Genomic DNA, 7,186 nt, shown 5'->3' with positions numbered 1-7,186 from the left:
CTTCCTTTTCTGCAATGTTTCCTGAGTCGCAGACGCAGGAGCTATGCCTATTGGGTCTGGGCACCCCCACAACCAATAGATTTCTGTCTTGTGTGCAGCTGTGGTTTTGTGTGCGAGTCTGCATTTGCAGTGAAAAGAGGCTTCTTTGGTGGGTGGTTGTAGCCGCACTTACCTGTAAGGGTATTAGTGTAAGTTTTAGAGTGTAGTAAAGAACTAGGCAGGTCTAGCTAAGTAGCAGTAGTAGATCCTTTTCTAAGGTCCATGGCCTCCCTAACCCTGGGAAGCTGCCAAGGTTTGGCTCCTGCTGAGTGGGCTTTAAGTCCAGCTAGACAGCTATTGGCCGCCACCTGTATCTAAGTGCCACTTTTTGCACCTTAATGAAAATGTTGTCCTTTGCTATGATTCATTGTTATTGCAGCTGAGTTGAACTTTTTAATTTCTTCCCTCCTTTGGAGGCTAGAATAGTATTTTCAAGAGCCATAGAAACTAGATTACAGGAAAGAAGCTCTCAGGTCAGATCCAGTTCAAGTCCTCTGAGTCCTGTGTCCTAAACGTGTGGTGTCTTCAGCAATAGGGGTTTATACTTCACCCATGAGAGGCAATCAAAGGCTGCATCAATAATTTATACTGTTTGGGGAATTACTCAGACAACCCTGACCAACATTTCAGAATGAAGTTTCTTCTGCCTCTGACTGAGGCTTCTGTTAGTCTATGATTCTTGTGGGAAGTTATAGTGATATAGAGAAAGTGCGAAGTACTCTACAACACGTGGGCACAGGAGACCACTTCCTACGTATAATTCCAGCAGCACAGACACTAAGGGCATCATTGAATAAATGGGACCTCCTGAGACTGAAAAGCTTCTGTAAAGCAAAAGACACTGTCACTAAGACAAAAAGGCAACCCACTGACTGGGAGAAGATCTTCACCAACCCCGCAACTGACAAAGGTCTGATCTCCAAAATATATAAAGAACTCAAGAAACTAGACCGTAAAAGGCTAATCAACCCAATTATAAAATGGGGCACTAAGCTAAACAGAGAATTCTCAACAGAAGAACTTCAAATGGCCAAAAGACACTTAAGGTCATGCTCAACTTCCTTAGCGATCAGGGAAATGCAAATCAAGACAACTTTAAGATACCATCTTACACCTGTCAGAATGGCTAAAATAAAAAACACCAATGATAGCCTTTGCTGGAGAGGTTGTGGAGTAAGAGGTACACTCATCCATTGCTGGTGGGAATGCAAACTTGTGCAACCACTTTGGAAAGCAGTGTGGTGGTTTCTCAGGAAATTCGAGATCAACCTACCCCTGGATCTAGCAATACCACTCTTGGGAATATACCCAAGAGATGCCCTATCATACAACAAAAGTATATGCTCAACTATGTTCATAGCAGCATTGTTTGTAATAGCCAGAACCTGGAAACAACCTAGATGCCCTTCAATGGAAGAATGGATGAAGAAAGTATGGAATATATACGTATTAGAGTACTACTCAGCAGTAAAAAACAATGACTTCTTGAATTTTGCATGCAAATGGAGGGAAATAGAAAACACTATCCTGAGTGAGGTAAGCCAGACCCAAAAGGAGGAACATGGGATGTACTCACTCATAATTGGTTTCTAGCCATAAATAAAGGACATTGATCCTCCTATGTTTTGAAGAGTTTAAGAAGGAGTGGTTGTAGTTCTTTGACAGTCTGGTGGAATTCTTCTGTGAAATCATCTGGGCCTGAAATTTTTTATTTCATTTTTTCTAGCCATCTAGTCAGACTTCTTATTACTGTTTTAATCTCCCCCTTCGCTATGTGACCCTATCCAGTGATTTTAAAGGGGATGTGAAGAAAAGTAAGTAGTAAGTCAAGAAATATAGAGCTCCATAAGAAAGGGACCATAACTGTGATGCACCACCAACTATAACAGATTATCACAGTGGATAGTTATTTAACAGTAACTTACTTATTTAACAGCATTTATTTGAACAGAAATTCTTCTCAAATTTCAAAATGGAGATTTGGCGGGTGCACAAAGGAAGCACAAAATTGTCCTTTGTGATATAAGCAAGGTAAGTACCCCTTCACACACAAACACAAAAGGAAAAGGAAAATGAGTTCAAAATGTAGAAATTTGAAAAAGCAAGAAGCAATACTATAAGCCACTTTAGGAAATAGTGTTGAAAGACACAGGGGTGGAAACTGGGGGATAAATAAATAGTACTGAGGAGCCTTTCAATGGGCGCTCACAGAAAGTGAAGGTTAATGTTGAACCGGAACAAGGATGACACCAGTAGATGTGCTAATGCAAAGAGGGAAGGGGTGGGCACCTCAGCCTAGACAAGGAACTGCAGAAACACATCCGCTGTAATTCCTTCCCCTTCCCCTTTAACCTCCTGCAGGGCAGCATGAATCCCTGAAGAAAGAGTTTCCTGAACATCCCACGAACTCTCCACAGTAGGAGACCACTGTGGCCTCTTTTCCAACCTCATCTCCTGCTGCCATCAATTGCTCTAGACACATCCAACCACCTGGGATCTTCTGAACAAGGTCAAGGTTTCCCACTTCATACTTTGTTCCCATTGTTTGTGACTAACACACGTGTCCAAGCTTAACCAAAATTCATGACATTCAGTCTCTGAAGAGATGTCCGTTAGTGGAAAGAATGCATATGGAGTTGTCTTTCCCAACAGTCTCTTCCCAGGCTCCACCACTCTCGAGTTCACACAGCAAAGAAATTTCTTTCTTTCTTCTCTCCACTGTGATGCTGCTTTGCTTCTGTTTATTTATAGGAATTGTCGCATGCTGCCTCACACAGCAGCTATTTTTACTTCATTTCCCTGCTAAGTTATAAAATCCTCGGGACAAAGCATCTTAGGTGTCCTTGATTTCTGTCATGAAATATAAAACAGTTATCTATGAATGACTGGACAGTGGGAACCTTCACATTGTCAACTTCCCCCCAAAGTTTTGTGGTCACACATCTCCTTAGCTGAAAATTCAGAAATTTTAGGGTGGGAGAGATTATGTAAGTATTTTCAGGTTCTCTCCAACACAGAATGTGACTTTTATCTTTTTTTTCCCTGAGGACAATAAATTAATTGGCACTTTACCTGTACTTAACAATTACCTCCTTCTTTGATATACATTTTGTCCCCAGCATTAATGAGGTGAGTTTTCCGTCAATCAATATGAAACACTGTAGACAGGCTATCGGACAACCTGATGTGTGGTCCCTAGAAGGGTGCCTTGTCTCCAGTGCCAATTCCTAGTCTCAAGAGTTCAAGTCCTAGAATTAGGACTGGTTTCACTCTACCAAGTAGCCCAAAGCCATTTCAGCTGTCCACAAAGAAGGGGAGTTCTGGTCAGGTGGTGGTGGCAGTGGTGGCACACGCCTTTAACCCCAGCACTTGGGAGGCAGAGGCGGGCAGATCTCTGAGTTCAGGGCCAGCCTGGTCTACAGAGTGAGTTCCTGGACAGCTAGAGCTACTCAGAAAAACCTTATCTTGATAGAGAGAGAGAGAGAGAGAGAGAGAGAGAGAGAGAGAGAGAGAGAGAGAAACAGAGAGAGAGACAGAGAGAGAGACAGAGAGAGAGAGAGAGAGAGAGAGAGAGAGAGAGAGAGAGAAACAGAGAGAGAGAGACAGAGAGAGAGAGAGAGAAAGTTTGTGGTAGGCAAGAGCCGTGAGTGTGGCCTGAATATAAGACACCCAGAGTCCTCTCCTGTAAAGAAGAGTTTTAAAACATGATTTGAATACCTAAATTTGGTGCCGTTTCCCTAAAAGGAAGTCCTTAGCTAACTTATTTTTCACACATCCAACAATTTTCACTTGCATAATCCTTTCTCAATCTCTGGACATTTTTTTCTTTAAGAAATTCATTAAATTTTGTTCTTTTTTGTTTATAGCATAGGCAATAGAAAAATTCTGTTAAAAAGGGAAAATTAAATGTAAGGGGTGTGTGTGTGTGTGTGTAGACTAGAAATCAGAGGTCAGGGTGAGTTTTCCTCTATCACTTTTTCACATAGTGTTTTTGGGACAGGGTCTCACTGAACCTGGAGCTCACTGATTGGGCTAGGCTGGCTGGCCTAGGATCCATGAATTCTATCTGCCCTGCTGGGCTTACAGGAGCACACCACAAAGCCTAGTTTTTAATGTGGGTGCAGGCTATCTGAACGCAGGTTGTTGTGTTTGCAAACCTAGCACTTACCCACTGAGCCATCTCTGTAGACCATAAATATTATAAATTCAATGTTTTATTTCCCATAAACGTTTATTTAAAAGTGTCCTGTAATATTCCTAGAAAAACAAAAAATAAGGAATGTGTTTAAAAAGCATGAACGTTTGACTGACATGATGTGTATAACATGACATCGGCTGCAAGTGGCCTGCTTCAGATAAGATGGGAATTGCTCTGTGTATTACCAACTCCCTGAGTCCCCAGGAAGGGGACATGTGAAGGAAATTCAGAAAGAAATACGACAATGATGAAGGAGTCATGCAAAGGGACATTCGCCTACTTGAGACCTTGCCCTTCTCCCCCATTCCCTCTGCCTGACTACACTGTTAGACTGCATTCCTAAAGCTAGCCACCAAGGTCCATTCCCTTATTCAGCCTCTCCCTCCTCTTGAGGCTGACTACCAAGGGCCAGCTATCAAAGTACCGAAGTTCAGCAATCAGAAGCCCCCTTTGGCTCACCTAATAACATGCCCAGTTAAAATTAAACACCTCACCCTAACACGGGGTTTTCCCTTTTGCCTTTATAAACCACCATTTTTCTATGTGCTGCGTCTGTTTCCTTTTTATCCAGAGGCAGTCATTTATCCCTCAGGACAAATGCCCTTTACCCCTCTCCCTTGCCCCTTTTCTTTCCCACTCCCTTGTTCCCTTCTCCTTCTCCTGCATCCTCTATCTCCTGTCTTTGTCTCTTATTCTCTGCCCTTTGTTCCTCTGGGGCCAACAGATCTCCTTTGTGCTAAGAACCTGGTCTCAGGGGACCTCGTGGAATACCTATCTCTCACACAGTGAGGGTGACCTACTAGGTCCATTATGCTAGCTAAGTACATGCGGCTTGGTTAAAGAACAACTGGCTTCAAACACCGCGAGTGTCTGTCGCTTTACAGAAAACACCAGGCTGAGGAAGAGAGAGCGCTAAATGCTGTCCTAAAGATGATAACATCAATAACGGCTTTTAATTCACCCATTTCTAAGGAAGAAGGCTCTTGGTTTAGTTGTCTACTGTAGAAGTAAGCTCCAGTCTTCTCTAAAATTTTTTTTATAACCATGAGAAAGATAATGCAACAGTACGTCACAAGCAAAAAGTAAGGAAGGTTCTCCAAGAGCATTCTGGGTAGGAGTATTGACTGATAAGTAATGAGGTTGTATCTGATGCAGAAAAGAGCTTCTGGTGTCAAATATGGAAGAAGGAAAAGGGAATAGAAAAAGAGATGAAGGAGGAAAAAATAATCAAAGTTGTAGCTTCTAACCCCATACCACCTTGGCTGGCTGCCTAGGTCAGTAACTCAGCAAGAATTTCTAACAAGGACTCACTCTCTTCCCAGAGATCTCAACTCTCACAGAATCTTAATTATAAAGTGAGGTAAGAAACCAGCAAGCCATTCCAGGCTGGTTCCAAGGACAACACGAAGCCTCCTGTGACGTGGGTACTGCCAGACGGTCTTGTCTTTAATTTATAGTTATTTCAATTTGAGGGTCTTTATTCCAACCTTCTTAGCAAAGCATAGAATTGATATTCTATATCTATTATTTAGATATATTGTTTATATCTAACATATTGTTTAGTTGTTTCATTTGTTAAGTTCACTGTCTTCCTAAAGAGCAGCCCCCTCTCTCCCAAGAAACCACCATGGCTCTCCCTTACAGCGTGTTAGTTACCCAATACACCTCACCTTCCCGTCACACCTCACCTTCTCACTTCCTCAGATAAGCCCAGCCCAGATTGGTTCCCGGATTCCCTTTTCCTCAATTTCTCTAAATTGAATCTAATGAAAATGGATGTAGTCATAAAAATAGAGACTTAGAAGAATTAGGTCACCTTTAATAGCAGAGTTTCTCAACCTGTGGGTTGCGACCCCACATTGGATATTTACATTACAATCTATAGCAGTACTAAAATTACAGTTATGAAGTAGTAACAAAAATAATTTTATGGTTGGCGGGTCACCACAACATGAGGGACTGTATTAAGGATTATAAAGAAACCTTAAGAAGTTACTGTATGCCCAATACCCAGTGTTACAAAGGTTGAGAACCACTGCTTTAAAGAGAAGAAACTGGCTTATGTTGTCACAACACAGAGAAGCTGGGAGGACTGTTAAAGAGACTTGGCCTTGACAGCCTTAAAGGCTCTGAGACCAACTTGCGCTGATCCAGTTCAGTTGCTAAGAAAACTTCACAACATCCTTCTGACAAAACCCTCCTGTAGGCAAAATTTGCTCAGGTTTACTTTCTTTCATGAGCACGAGTCTTAGCAGCAGAGACTCTGCCATTTCCATTATTGGCTTCACCTTTCTTCACCCTCCCCACCCTTTCCTGGCAGCGTTAACCCAACCTGGTGCTAGGCGTTTGCCCTCGTCCTATCTTAGGCTCTGCATACTTTGAAAGCATGGCCAACACGCCTCTGCCCTAGCGCTGCTCCTACCTGCTTTCCCCAAAACTGGTTTTCATTTTAGCACCAAGAGGCACCTGGGAGAGGGGCAAGTGTCCGGCCCAAGAATCTCTAACTTGGGAAAGCATACAGTCTAATTGTCTCTGATGTGCAGCCAGATGGGGCCATCACCAAGCCAGGTGTTGCAGGAAACCCATTAACCTAACAAGGATGCGAATGCTCCCACTCCCCCCCCCCCATCAGCTGTGCAAATTAGCTCTCCCACCTCCCTGGAAACATTGAGTGCTTCTCAAAGAAAGCAGAATTGCTGCCGCTGGGGGAGTGCATCTGGGCAGTTCCAAGCTGTAAAATATTACCTTGAAGGTGGTGGAACATTGCAGAGACAGCCCCAGTTCACTAAACAAGCTGCCGTAGGGTTTCCCTTCTTCTAAAGGTCAGTATCGTGGGAGCAATTTGTTTCTTTGTAAAGACTAGACTTACAGCACAGCCCTATGTAATTTCTCTCACAAAGTGTTTTTCCAAAATAGCTGGCCTCAAGGGGGCATAGTTTTCTCAGGAGC

This window comes from Microtus pennsylvanicus, chromosome 2 (genome assembly GCF_037038515.1).
Source record: "Microtus pennsylvanicus isolate mMicPen1 chromosome 2, mMicPen1.hap1, whole genome shotgun sequence".
In the NCBI taxonomy this organism is placed as follows: Eukaryota; Metazoa; Chordata; class Mammalia; order Rodentia; family Cricetidae; genus Microtus; species Microtus pennsylvanicus.
This window is presented reverse-complemented; position numbering follows the sequence as displayed.